At 35.9% G+C, this 14,914-nt stretch overlaps 1 protein-coding gene across 3 annotated transcripts in view; it reads left to right on the top strand.

Annotated features, from left to right (window-relative positions):
• Positions 1-14,914, top strand: part of nol4lb (nucleolar protein 4-like b) — a 296,901-nt gene that overhangs the window by 144,048 nt on the left and 137,939 nt on the right. The window contains exon 1 of one of the 3 annotated variants that reach the window (XM_039735089.1): positions 3,101-3,244. The exons of the other annotated variants lie outside the window; for them this stretch is intronic. The gene's annotated coding sequence lies outside the window, so the exon portion shown is untranslated. Of the gene's footprint in view, positions 1-3,100; positions 3,245-14,914 lie in introns of those variants that run through there. 3 annotated transcript variants of the gene reach the window in all.

Consider the following 14,914-nt stretch of genomic DNA (forward strand, 5'->3'; position numbering starts at 1 on the left):
TATTTATATAAATATTTTTTATTTAGACTGCTGAAGTGCACATTAAGTTACTTGCTTTTCTGGAATCTGTTGATTTTGCTGTAAATGAAATGAGGCAGCTGCTTGAAAGCCAGGATAACCACTGTTATAATATACTCTTTTAATTCAAATAGATGTGCTGAGAAATGAGGCTTTGAAGAGAGATACTTCTAAATACTACTGTACAAATTGGGAGAAAAATAGTAGAGATTATGAGTTGGGGAAAGGTGAACTTAAATTTTACTCCATTTAGAAAATCTAACAGACATAGACAACATGGGTTTAAAATTCAAAGGAATTGCCTGTGCACTTGTGACTTCCAAAATTAATTTAAATGTGCAATTATTTGAAAATGTTTTAATACAGTTTATGATTCCTAATATGATTCCTAATACCACCCAAAGCTTCCTGAATCAATAAACTGTTTGTCTCTGACTGCTGATGATCTAATCTTGTGACTCTAAAACACATAATTTTCATATTCATATGTCTGCCTTAGAGCAGGTTTACCACAATAAACAATGTGCGTGTAGCTGGGATGTTTTCAAATATCACAAATATACATTGCAAAAATGAATTTATTTTTATCAATTTCAAAAACGATGTTAAAATGAATAAGATAGTATTAAACAAAGATATAACAAAGATATAATCAGTACTACTTCCTGTTCTCTTGTCTCTAATATCAATTGAATCTCAACACCAATCTTAACACCACGAGAGCTTTGTGAACGGAAAGCCCATCATAAAGGTAGTCCATATTGAGACATCAAAAAGATTACGACAGGTTAACAGAGTTCCCAGATAATTAAGATTCATTCATCTTCATTACATTTATTGGTAATGTACTGTAGGTATTAACTGAAATTTCTCCTGTCTGTGTTTAGAAGACTTTTATTAATATTTCCCGGACTTTATTTTTCTACACTTACACTGTACTGTTACTGAAACAGAACAGATACTATGTTGTATCACGACAAAAAATTGTTGTCAGTAGCATTAAACAGTCACGTTTGCCATCATTGTGAAGACATGCATGAAACCTTTGAAATAATAATAAAAAGCGATAATAACAGTGGGTGGCATTCACAGTGCAGTGTGTGGATGTGTTGCACATTCGTTGGCTATGTATGCAAGAATTTCCTCTATAAATGTGACAATTACTATTATTACTGTTAATAAAAATACTATAGCATATACCTTTGGAATTATGGTATTTGTTCAAACCATTGATTATTATTCATGTGGCACAGGGGTTAGTGCTGCTGCCTCAAAGCCCTCGAGTCCTGGGTTTGAGCCTTGATGCAGTTGTCAGTCTGGAATTTACAGGTTCTTCCCATGCCCACATACTTTCTGGTTTCCGTCCGTATCTCAAAGACATACCAGTATGTGGTAATTTAATTGGCAGCACTAGAGTGGATTCGTGTGAGTGACTGTAGGCATTTGCATGACTGTGCGATGCTTATTCAATGGGCCTCCCACTCTTTGTGCGCAATGCAGCACAAATAGGCTCCAATGCTCGGGACTGGGTGTGCTGATTGAGAAATATAAGGAAGCATATTATTCATTTGAATATTATAAAACCATGTGTATGATACACATTTTAAACACATACATTTAAATATATATGCATGTTTATATTTGTACTGAGATTTTTGTGCTAATTACAATAAAGTACCATACTTTATTAATAATAGGGGCAGCATGGTGGCGCCACTGCCTTGCAGTTAGGAGACCTGGGTTCGCTCCCCGGGTCCTCCCTGCGTGGAGTTGCATGTTCTCCCCGTCTCTGCGTGGGTTTCCTCCCACAGTCCAAAGACATGCAGGTTAGGTGCATTGGCGATTGTAAATTGTCCCAAGTGTGTGTGTATGTGTGTGCCCGGCGGTGGGCTGGCACCCTGCCTGGGGTTTGTTTCCTGCCTTGCGCCCTGTGTTGGCTGGGGATTGCCTCCAGCAGACCCTCATGACCCTGTAGTTAGGATATAGTGGGTTGAATAATAGATGGACTTTATTAATATTAGTAGTAGTAAAATGTAATACAGACTTCAAAAAGAGATTAAATTAATTAATTGATTAACTTATATTTGACAAAACAATTTAATTTTATATGAAAAATGGGTGTTAATTACAATAAACTTTGACAAGAGAATGAGTTCAGGATTACCTTAGTGTATAAGAAAAATCATTTTATCAAGTTTTACATTTCATAGAAACAGTAAAAGATAAAAAAGAAGCATGCTGTTTGCCAATTTGCTGTTAATAACAATGATACAAATAAAATTAACTACATAAATAGCAAGGTCAGAGACAGCATATGTATCAGGGAAAGTTGTATTAATTGAATATCCATAAACACTTTAAAGTGTTTTTACTTTGAAATTCATTTATTCAGGGTGGTTTTAGTACATGCAACAGTTAAACCTCCTTTTCATAAATACTGCTTTTAAATATTGGACAGACTCTGCCTTAGAGGTGAGGGGGTGGGGGTCTGGTTAAAATATTCTGAAAGAATATGTAACTGGAACAACAACAGACATTTTAGTTATTTTATCATTGCCTGTATAGTAAAGGTTTTTGAATTGTTGGGTATGGGCTCCAGTTTCTTCAGTTGCAGAAATGAAGTAGGAACAGGCAGCAGATGTGATGCAACTTCTGTACAGCTCTGAATCCTTTTAATAAGTATGTTTTATACCAGGTGAGCCAAGCCGAGGCCGTCAAAAACCAGTTATTTTCTCAAAATACTTTTGACCAGGGTGCCTTCTTCGTGAGAGTAAAAATAATACAGTCCGATCAGATTTTATTATGGACATAGGCAAATGTCTGCTGATTTGAAAGTATTTTTAGGCCAAAGGTTTCGGTGCTGCGGAGAAGCAGAAACGTGCCGAGGGGGAAAAGGCATATTTCAGTTTTTTTTTTATATTTTTTATAAATAAGACTAACGCCAGTTATCAGAAGGTAGGTGTGCAGCCGAGCCCAGCGTCTCTGTTGCAAACTCGCGATGTCAATGTGCTTCCCTGTACTGTACTACAGTACAGTCCTCTGGCCGTGGATGACGTCACCAGCAGTGAGTCCCGCCTCCATCTTCGGGGCTGGATGTCAGTTTTAGTCTCCCTACGCTGTCCTGTCTCCCAGATTAGCAGGATATTGTTTAAATATTAAAACACGAAAAAGAAGGAGGCAGGCGTTGCGGTCTTCAGATAATCCTCCGAACCAGCAGCGCTAGGAGGTAAGATCACTCGTCGTCTTTTTGCCGTATGACACGATCTGTTTGCTTTTACGCTCGTTAGCTGTCGTTGTGAGCGGCTTTATTATTATTTTGTGCCTTATGGAAAATAATGTTGGACTGTGAGGTTGACCAACCCTCTCTCCCCTCCTCTCTCACCCATCATGGCCCCCTCCCCCTCGCCTCTCCTCCTCCTTTAAGCCAGATCCTTGATGGTGGATCAGCGTCCGGCAGTTTCGGATGGAAAAACAAAATTAGATCAACGTATATGATAGTTCTAGTTTATAACGTCTTGCAAACTGCATACAAGCACCTGTGTTGTGTTCGAGGCTAGGAGAGAGTTTACAGTCCAATTCCACACGCTTCTTGTTTGATTTGTTTTTGAAGTGGTTTTGATGTAGGACACCTAATTTTATTAAACCAGCTATGCCAAAAGTGCTTTAAATGTATGTCGGCGTATTGGTTGTCCACAAAGCTAGTGGCAGTTAAAAAGTGATGCACGTGTTGCGGGAGTTCTTATATGAAAAAGACCCCAATTGGCGAATGCCATCGGGCAGCTGTCCTATTTTCAGCGTCTTAAGATGTTTACAAATATAACTCTTATATTAGCTAGAAATGGCCTTGTAATAGCATTTTTAAATAATGTGCGTGCGAGTGCAAATAAAACATCAGATTTGGGCGATGGAGAGTTGAAATATGCATTTGCTTTATCACATGGTTATATTTATAGGATTATAAGAAAGTAATCTTTATTATGATGTTCATTTTAAAATTTGTGGACAGTTACACATTTTAAGTAAGATAACGTGTAACCTCCAAACTGTCGCGTCTCTGCTAATCTCATGGTTTATTGTTACCTTGTGATTTTTAGTGCCCGTTGACTCGTTTTTGCTCGGGTATGGGACAGCTATTTACATATTTTTGATGTAAACTATTTTACCGAAAGCTAAGTAAATTGACTTTTATTAAGTCGTCAGTTTATTTATTACAATTCCGTTACATTGACAATATAAAAAGACGAGTGACACGGGCTGATCAAGGTGTGCGCGTGCGTGCGCACCATCAATTTACCCCTCCTCATACACATAGGTAGCAAATGCGCAAGCGCCGCTTTTAAGACTCCGTTTACCTACTCCTTTCTCTCCATTCCACATTTATTTTAATTGACTTTCATAATAGGTGACTTCTTCAATTACATTCTTTGATAGTGAATTGAATGTGTATACTGTCGGTTTTTGACACGCTATTGTTATTAGATGCTATCTACCCTCAAGCACAAAGGACCCCAGTAAGCAAAAAGTGGTGATCGATAAGCTGTATGCAATCTTCCCGGCGGACACTGTTTTATTTCTTATGTTTTGTGTTTCTAAAATATTTACTTCAGATTCTTTTAAGTAGTTGTAACAGTATCCTCTTTATCCCTCAGAACTTTCCAAGACTAGGATGAACTTGACAAAATAGCATATTAAAGTGATCAGAATGTTGAAACCTGTGATATAAACCATCAGTAGCTGAGAAGACTTTTTGCTGGTTATATTTTAAATCTAATTTTTCTAAAAATGTAACATCAAGGAGCTACTTGATTGTGATTACAGTGCCTGAGATTTTGTTTTAATATTCTTGAAATTTGGACCCAGAAAGACAATTTAGACACTACAGTACTATAATATTTCTCAAACACAAAATTGATTTAGGTCACGGTCACAGGGTGTTGAGTCTATCCAGCAGTGTGTGTAAGACAGAAACATTACCCATCCAAACATACTCAAATGGCGTCAAGTTAGAGTCATCAGTTAACCTAATAAACATGTCGTTTGAGACATGGGAAAAACCCAGAGAGGCACACTGTATTTTATAATTAAAAAAATTATTGCAGATCATTTTTTATACAGATCCTACGTGACTTAAATCACTTATCAAGCTCAATTTGAGGAATCAGAATAGTAGATACCATACTGCTATTCATGGCTGCTTTTATTGCAGAAAGCTTTAAGGAGTGCTTGGCCTTGAAACTGATTTGCTACTCAGCAGGCAGTGTGCCAAAGCAATTAAAACACTAATAAAGTGTTGGGTAATATTGTAAAGGATTTTATGCTCTAGCTTCATAATGTGTTAGTGAAACAATATTTGGAAAGCTGTTTTCAGTTCTGGTCACTATGTTAAAATAGGTACAAGAAACTGTACAAAGAGGATCAAACAAGTGCATCCTTGGACTAAAGAGCATTTTATAGTCTGTTTTGAAGTGTTTCCAAAAGCAGTATGGGGAACACATAATAAAGGTGTTCAGTAGGCTTATACAGTATAATTCTTTGATTTGGATTGTGATTCACATACTTGAGGGTACTTTCAGACTACTTACAGCCTGAGTACTGTAAAATACCCTATTTAGATTCAGGCCCAGAACTAGTTGATCATCCCTCATACAGTATATGCATATATACACTTACAGTATGTGTATATGTATTTATACATACACACATAGTGGATGCACAAGCAACACGCAATACCCCTGAATGACATAGCAAAAACATGATTTTAGAAATTTTTGCAAATGTAATAAACATTTTTTTAAAAAAATCACATTGACAAAAGTGTTCACCCTCTATTTAGTATTCAGTTTAAATGATTCCAACCTGATGTCATTTTGGATATGACACAATATGACACAACAAGCTTGACACACTCGGATTTGAGGATTTTCTGCCATTCTTCTCTATCAGTGGAGAGCTATTTTCATGTCTTCCCAGAGACTGGGTCCAAGTCTGGGCTCTGATTGGGTAACTCAAGGATATTCACAAAGTTGACCCAAAGCCACTTCAGCATTGTACTTGATTTGTCATTTGGGTCTTCGTCCTATTGGAAGGTAAACCTTTGGTCCAGTCTGAGGTCCAGAAAGCTTAGGAGCAGGTTTTTATTAAGGATATCTGTGTACATTACTATGTTCATCTTTCCCTGAAACTTGTCAAGACTCCCATTTCCTGCCACTGAAAAGCAATCCCATAGTGTGATGCTGCCACCACCATGCTTCACTATTGGAATGGTATTGCACAGGTGATGAGCTATGCCTGTTTTCCTACTAATCATGATTTCAAACCACAGAATACTATTTTTCACATAATGAAAGTCCTTTATCAAGCAAGCTTCCATCTGTTCTTCACTGAGGAGAGGTGTTTACCTTACCTAGCTACTTTATCGTAAAGCCCAGAGTGGTAGACTATTACAGTAATGGTTGTCCTTGTTGAAGTTTCTCCCATCCCTGCACAGTTTCTCTGGAACTCAGCCAGAGTAACCATCAGGTTCTTGGTCACATATCTTTCCAGGATATTGCTCAGTTTAGGCTGGTGGACTGCTCTAGGAAGGGTCATGGTCATTCCACCTTTTAGGAATTTTAAGGGAACTGTGGTCTTGGAAACCTTTTGTGTGGTGGTTCAGATTGCCATTTTCTAGTATTTACTGCTGTCTCTCGGATGAGATACTTCCAGATTTCCAGTTAAGATTTAAGTTTTTGTTCTGCAGTGCTCTCGCAAAACGTTTCATCTTTTGGACATCAGGTGGGCTGTAATTATACTCCATTTTTTCTGCTTAGGGTTTTTCTGTTAAATACAATATCAGAATACAGTGTGGAGAAGAGAAACTTGGGGTGGGTGAGGTGTATGTCTGCAATAATGCTGCCATTTGTCAAGTTCCTTAATATTTCACATTCAGAAATTGTGGGCTTGACAGGTTGTTTTTGGGTGGCTTGATGTTAGTTTGTGTTTTATTTTTTTGTTTTTACTGTTGGCTTGGGAGATTCTTTGTGTTTTGTTTGTATATATATATATATATATACACTGTATATATATATATATATACTGTATATATATATATGTTATCATAGGATTTAATCATGATAGCAAGACTCTGGGTTTGGGTGGTGTGAGGATGGTGGAGACAGGTTGCTTGCCTTGTATATTCTTTCTCTCCTTTTTTAGTACTCCTCCTCTCTGTAATACCAAACCTGTCAATAGTTTCTTGAAATGTACAGGGCCTGAGTCTTAATACCAAAAGATGTAATGTGCTTGATTATGATACTGCATTTGTTCATAAAAATTAAAATGCTCTCTAAGGATGTTGCAAGACTCTAATAGACATTATTTTGTGGCCACCTCTATTACTTATAAAAGGTTTGGTGTTTCTACTCCGCTGCATTGTGATTTAAGATTTTGCTACATTTTGATGGAAATAATTCAGTAAAAAAGTCTTGTTTGTTTTGTTTAAAGTCCCAACACCTTTCCCAGCAAGTTCCTAACTATTTACAGCAAAGTGCTGCATTTTAAAGGACTATGAATTAATTGTGGGCATGGGTGGAAATTCTTTCATGAATCTTTTGCTTGATAAATCACCCATACCCACTGGCCAGAATATCCCGCAATCAACATTCTCTTCATTCAGATTTGTTGTTGATTTAAATCTGATTAACACTTTCAGATTGCTTAATTCCAAGACCAATTCCTTCATTTCTCCTCACCATTATTCCACTAGGATTGACTATATGCCAGTCTTCAAACCACTGCCATGCTATTCTCCCCTTCAAATTCAAGCATTTAATCTGCCACATTATTTGATTACTGGAGTGTTTTCTCAGTACTTAATATCCAACTTCTTCCAAGTCATTCAACTTATTAGCATTTCATCACCTCACAACTTTAGAAATACTACTTTGGAACATCTACTCTTGTGCTAAACTCTCTGCCAAGCTGGTAGTAAATGTTGTTGCTGTTACTGCTGATTCACTGCAAGATACTGCCTGAGTATGGAAAGGTCATCCAAGGGCACTATACAAGACTTTACCTGGGCTCACAGACATAGAAATTCTAGAATTAGAAAACCATCTCTAATCCCTTGAGGATGATTTTCCCAAGGTTGATGGATCTAGATTATGTTTGACTAAGTAGGCTGCTTGTGAATAATGTAAGATGATGCAATACTTTAGCAATCATCCTATCAATTAGATGTATATCAGGCACTATAACCAATAACTCCATGCAGATAAGCAATTGTTTCTGTGAATTAAACTGTGATGTTTTTTCTAAAGATCCACAATCCTTTCAGTCTTATTTTCAGATCAGGAAGGAAGCCTTGAATTTAGTTTAGGTCCATAATTCACAAGGACCTGATGAACTGCCATCTAAGGTCTGTTGAGCTTTCTGGGGACATCTTGGCTCATTTGTATCTTCAAGTGTTGAATTATGCTAAATTTGCCTCTCAATTAAAACTCTTATCAGAACTCAGTACTTTACCCCGTTTTTAAAACAAGGTACAGATCTCATTGATTGTGCTAGCTACCTATAACTAGAAAGTTTTTTTCGTCATCTTCTATCATACTCTGCTTTCCCTGACAGTAGGCTTCCAAAAAAGTCATTTTTTACTGCGCTCTAATTGGCTGATATTTAGCCCAGAGGCAACATGACTAAAATTCTTCTTTAGTCAAACAATATCCTTACAAATCTTTGCTCACCACAATTTTTAGATCATGCCCTGCTTAGTGCCTAATGGGGCTGTCATACAGTGTAGCTGCTCGCAGATGTATTACTGAGAATGTCATTTTTGGATTATTAAATATAATTGTCACAGAAAAGAAACTAGATTTCCACCTTTTGTACATGACAACCAGCTTGCTCTTAGTATGTCCTTAAAATGCCAAATGAGGATGTGGTGTAATTGACCAAATCAGTTACTTTCCAGTACTTATCATTACACAGAATGATTGGGTATTATGAATGCAGTGAGACAAAGAAACAAGGCTGATGTTGAACTCTGTAAGTAGGACAATTAATCCAAGCAGGCAGCACACTTAAAACTGTTTTTTTTTTTTATTTTGTGTACTACACTGCCAATCAAAAGGCCTAGAATGCCAGTTTTTCTCCAAATTTAATCAGTTGAAATGCATTTTTTGATCTGAAATGGTGAAGAGGTAAGCAGTAGGCTGCTGGAGGTTTGAATTTAAAGTTTAGCTTAGCAAAAACTGAAAAAAGGACATTTCAGAATATTAGAAATGGTCCTTCTTCAGGGAACAGTTAATAGTTTACAACTTACAGATGTTCTGCAGCAATTAAAGTAAATTGAGCTTTGCAAATTGAAGCTAACAGTTTGTACAGTTGTCCCAACTTCTGTTGATTACTTCAAAACACTCAGTCTGTCTTAAAGCAGAGTTGGAACACACTGTGTTAGTACACCCTCTGCACCCCATAAAGCTGTAAATTCCAGTGTTAATGGCAAGAAAATTACAATTTAAAAAATGAAACGAGACAAAGGATTATTACCCTTAGAAGTTTCATTCAGAAAAATTGCAAAATTGTGTCAGTGAATGTGGTGTCCTACACAATCCAAAGGCAATATCCAAAGGCATTTGAAAACTGGAAGAAACGGATAGGAAGAGATCTGGCAAACCCAAAGTCACAACCCAGTCAGAAGACAAGTTTGTGAGGATCACCAGCCTGCTTGATAAGTGCCTCAAAGGACAACCACTTCAAACACAGCTCAACAGTGGTCTCATAAAAGCTGAAAAAAGTGAGGCGTTCTAAAACTTTTGACCAGTAGTGTATTCACATCAGCAAGTTCTGCTATTTTCAGTAAAGTGTTAGAATGATAGAATGATTTAAAGTGCCTTGAGCATGGGAAAGGTGCTATATTAATAAAATGTATTATTATTAGAGCTCTGATTTTAGTAAAATGCTGTACTTCAATTATCCACTTCATTACCAATGTTAATTCTACTACTTTACAGTAAAGGTCAGTCAGTCATTTTCCAACCTGCTATATCCTAACATGGGGTCATGGGGGTTGCTGGAGCCAATCCCAGCGAACACAGGGTGCAAGGCAGGAACAAATCCTGGGCAAGGCACCAGCCCACCACAGGACACACACGCTAAGCACACACCAGGGACAATTTAGGATCGGCAGTGCACCTAACGTGCATGTCTTTGGACTGTGTGAGGAAACCAGAGCACCTGGAGGAAACCCACACAGACATGGGGAGAACATGCAAACTCCACACAGGGAGGACCCGGGAAGCGAATCCGGGTCTCCTTACTGCGAGGCAGCTGCGCTACCACTGCTACACCGTGCTGCCCTACAGTAAAAGTTTCATACTAAATATACCAGAAGCAGTAATTAATAAAATCTGCAATACCATTTTCTAGTTGACCATTCTTCAGGTGGAATTTATTTTTCAGTACATGGCCACAGGATCAGATAATATAAAGTTTACAGGTTTCATTAGAGACCATCCAAAAATATCTTGTGACAAAAAATATGATGGTGGAAGAAGAGGAAAAATCATTGCTGCCTGCTGGTATCTAGTACCTGTGTCTTTTAGCCACTTTATAACACAAAATATTGTTTATTTAATGGAAGTCTGCTTTGGCGGAAAAATGAAAAATGTAAAACTCAGACCCGGTAAATAGCTTTGCTTTTTAAAAGGTTATCTATTACAAATTGGCAAAAAATCCTTTGTTTTAGAAAATGTTTCATATATTCTGTAAGAGTTTTCTTTGCTGTCAGCAAAGTGGTTTAATGTTTTTGGAGTTTGTACAATTTGTTCTTACTACTGCAGCTGTGTGATCACCCTACATCTTACACAGAGGTTTTGGCAGCGCATTAAAACCCAAGTTGATGTACTAGTGTGAAGATTGTTTTTAAAGATTCTGACATTTTATGCAGTTGGTGATGCCTGTGACACCACTATCAATCCTCTTCTGAACTTTCAAGTGCATTATTTATTTGTGCTGGTTTGGCAAAGTGGATAAAAGTAAAAAGATGGATGTGATTTTATTGTTATGGGCCTCTGGACTCAAATTATCCTGAAATGTTGTCTTGTATTAGTGCACATATATTTATAAACATCACAGAAGCCAGTATCATTAACATCTTAATTTCCTTTATTTCCACACACTGGAAACTGTAGAGGGTTATAGTTTATACATAATTTGGCTAAGTATGATAGGGTGCAATTGTGTCTAGAGGACCTGTATTTTAACAGATATCACACTGTTGATTGTTTCCTTAGTCTTAGTAATTGTTTCGTAGCTGGATCTAAGTAAAGTAAAGGTTATAGTAATTCTCTCATTTCCTTGCAGTAGTAAAATGTGGCAACCAGTCTACAGCAAATAAAAGCACAAAGAAACTCAGTTTATTTAGCTGTGTATAAATATTTACAAAATATATATCAACAATTACTAGGTTTGTAGATATAGGGTGGTCCAGATCTAATTATGCAATTTTCATTACGCTATAACTTATTAAGTTTATTACATAGAAAATAACCCGAAAACTGCCGGACCATCGAGAAGTGTGCGAAATGACAACATGAAGAATCGTCTTCTCACTGAAGTGGAATCACCCCCGCATAAACCAGAATCATCTAGACGATCTGGATCTGCATAATTAGATCTGGATCACCCTGTAGTGTAACTGTATATATACACAGGCACACAGTAGATTCTCCAATTCAGGATCACAGTGGAGATGGGCATAAGTAACACCAGGTGTAAAACAAGAAAAAAGATTAGACCAGGCACCAGCCCCCTCACAGGGCACACATAGCTCTGGTTTGGGGGCAGATTCATTATAGAAGCATCTGAAAACACAGGCTTTGGAATGGTAAATGGATAAGAATACAAAAATTGGAAAGATTTTTCTAAGTTGTTCTGTTCTGAGCTGAGATGTGGAAATGTTTTCAAGTTATCATTAAATGTGTTTGTTTTGGGTAAATAACTTTGGTATTAACTTTATAAATGTTAGTACAATGTTTGTAGCACTATGACCTTTTTTAAGAGTTTACATAAAGTTGGGATTGTTTTGATTGAAGGCTGGTGATAATAAAATGGGATAACAGGGACATCATTTGATCATCTTATCAAGTTCAGTTTTTATTGAGAAGGTGCTTTGCATAACTTAAGATGAGTAATTAATAATGAGAATCACATTTTTTTTTTTTTTTTGTTTCCTGTGATTAAAATACACAGTTTCAATAAATCTGCACCTTCATTGTTCACATGACACTACACTAATTTAAGTAATTGACATGGCTTCTTAAGATCATTAGGTAGATAAATAAAAATCCAGGATTTAGGTAAAGAATGAAATAGCCTTATAGTTAAATTTTGTAGCAAAACGTTTACCTTTATATTTCCATTTATTTTATTTATAGTCCTTCCTTTTGAAAGAAAGTGTCCAAAATGTAGTTCTGCGTTCTTTCTGAAACATCATCATTATGAAGGACACTTTTTAACTGGGCATCTCTTGTTATTATTATCCCAAATTTATGTGAGAAAAGACTGATGTTTCAGTATTCTAAATACAATACAAGAATAAAATGTTTTATTTACTCTTTAATTTTTCAATTGTAAAATGTATATTTTTTTATAATATACCAAGTTCTGATTAAGAATATTTTCAAATAAGATCAATAAGATAATGTCTAACTTGGTCTGACTTGTTTTTCATTCTAGAAAGTGTTAAAATCCTGCAATGTAGAATACAAGCTGATTAACTAGTTAAAAGTATAGTAGCTCAGCAAGAACTGAAATATATTGTGTACATTTTGAAGAGATTGTGAGTTTAATTTCATATTTCATTCTTTTTTTATTCTTACTTTTAATAAACTTGTCCAATTTAATTAACCTTATAAGAAGTTACAAAGTTTACATTGCCATAACCTTGACACATCTATTACTAAGTTAGACTTAGACTTAACCTTTTAGTTCTCTGTTATCTCTGTGTTCCAGTAAGTCTACATGTTAATATTACAGAATATATGTTTAGTGCTCCGCTGGATATGGATTGAGTAGGATTGTTTTATTTCCTTTGAAATGTTATAGTTGCATGTGAAATTGGTCATCATTTTATAAAATTTACAGTAACAATTTAGGAATAATTTTATAATCAAGTAAAAAGGAATGAACATTGTCTGTTTAAAATATTACAAGTAGATTTACTAAAACTAGCATCAACTCTGCTTATTTTTGCAATATGTTCCTAAAAAGACTTTTGTGTTTTTTGTTTTCCCACACACATTCCTTGTGCATACCATCTAATGCATTCAGCAGACTGGAGCAGTGCTGTAGATGAAGCTGAGAGGAGCAGTGCAGTTTTTCTGCAGTTTTTCAAAATTGTTAATTTACAAAGCACATATCACCTTGTTACTACCAGTCATAAATTAATCACTAATAATGTATGAAAACAATCAAATCTATAATAAAAATTAAAATAAAACAAAATGTTTAAAGATTTTTTTCCAAGTAGTGAAAATAGTCTGAAACTATGTGTTGTCTTTACAATAGGAAATTATTTTTTCTAGTAATGGACTAACCTTGAAGAACCCAAGGTTAGTCACTGTTATGCTGTACCATTATACTGTGCCTAACTGAAAGACCAAACTCTATTACTTTCATCATCATTGGTTGGATCAGTAATTATCTGAGATGTCTTCATGTTTGATAAGAGCAGGATGCAGCAGAATTGTCTCTTAAAACTGCTGGGCATGTATACTTCCTTACCTGACCACAATTGTTTCTATTTTATAAACCGCTGAAAGTGTAAATGCATTTCAACAGTGCGTGTGGAGCGAAAATTTGCCTTAATGAGCCATTGATACTGTAGCTCTCTGACCTATATTACCACTTACAATTTTACATTTCGGATATAGTGCTTTGACCACTGATTTTTAAACAAAATCTGTGTGGCTTTCATTTCGTAAGTATGTGCAGGTTTATTGATTTCCAGTAAATCTTTGCCATTTCAAGAAAACAATACAATAGGACCTTATAATAAACAGACATGAGAAGGCAGTTTACAGCAGAAATCCTCAATATTCTCCATCTTATATTGCAAACAGTAGGGACCCTGTGAATAGGTAGAAGTCTCCAGAGAACTCCCGATCAACAGATCTCCTTCTTCCCCAGTGCAGATTTCTTTTCATTGACCAAATGACGATACATAATAGTTAAGTTTGGTTGATGCTGTTTAGGGGTATGAAACTGGTATAAAAGTATAATCTTTTTAATGACCTCTTTACTGCTATTGTGTTAAATTCATAATTAGAATGTCTAGGAATAATCCCTCACAGACCCAGTTTGAGTACACGTCTCTATTTGATGGTTATACATATAAGCTAATTGCATGGTAACATAGTCCTTCAATTACAATTGCTGTAGGACAAACGTACATTTCAACATGACGTCTAAGTCAAATGACATGGAAGCAATTTGGTGATTACAGGAGACTCTGTCAGCCAAAAAAATCTGTACTGGGTAGAGCTGCAAGCTATACTTTGCATTCTGAATTGGCTAGGTGGTTGAGATATTTGGCTTTATAAATATTGTATTTCTGCTTTTATTCTCACCATCAACATTGTTATTTATTATTATAATAAATTAATGTTTGAAGAAACAAATATATACATGTATGTGTGTGTATATATATATATATATATATACACACAGGGTGTATATAAATATATGTACATACATACAGTTAGGTTCACAAGTATTTGGACAGTGACATTATTTTCATAATTTTAGCTCTGTATTGCCCTACAAGTGATTTGAAATTAAGTAATCAATATGTGATTGAAGTGTAGACATTTAGCTTTAATTTAAAGAGTTTACCAAAAATATCTTATGAGCCGTTTAG

Source organism: Polypterus senegalus, chromosome 14 (assembly GCF_016835505.1).
Source record: "Polypterus senegalus isolate Bchr_013 chromosome 14, ASM1683550v1, whole genome shotgun sequence".
Lineage (NCBI taxonomy): Eukaryota > Metazoa > Chordata > Cladistia > Polypteriformes > Polypteridae > Polypterus > Polypterus senegalus.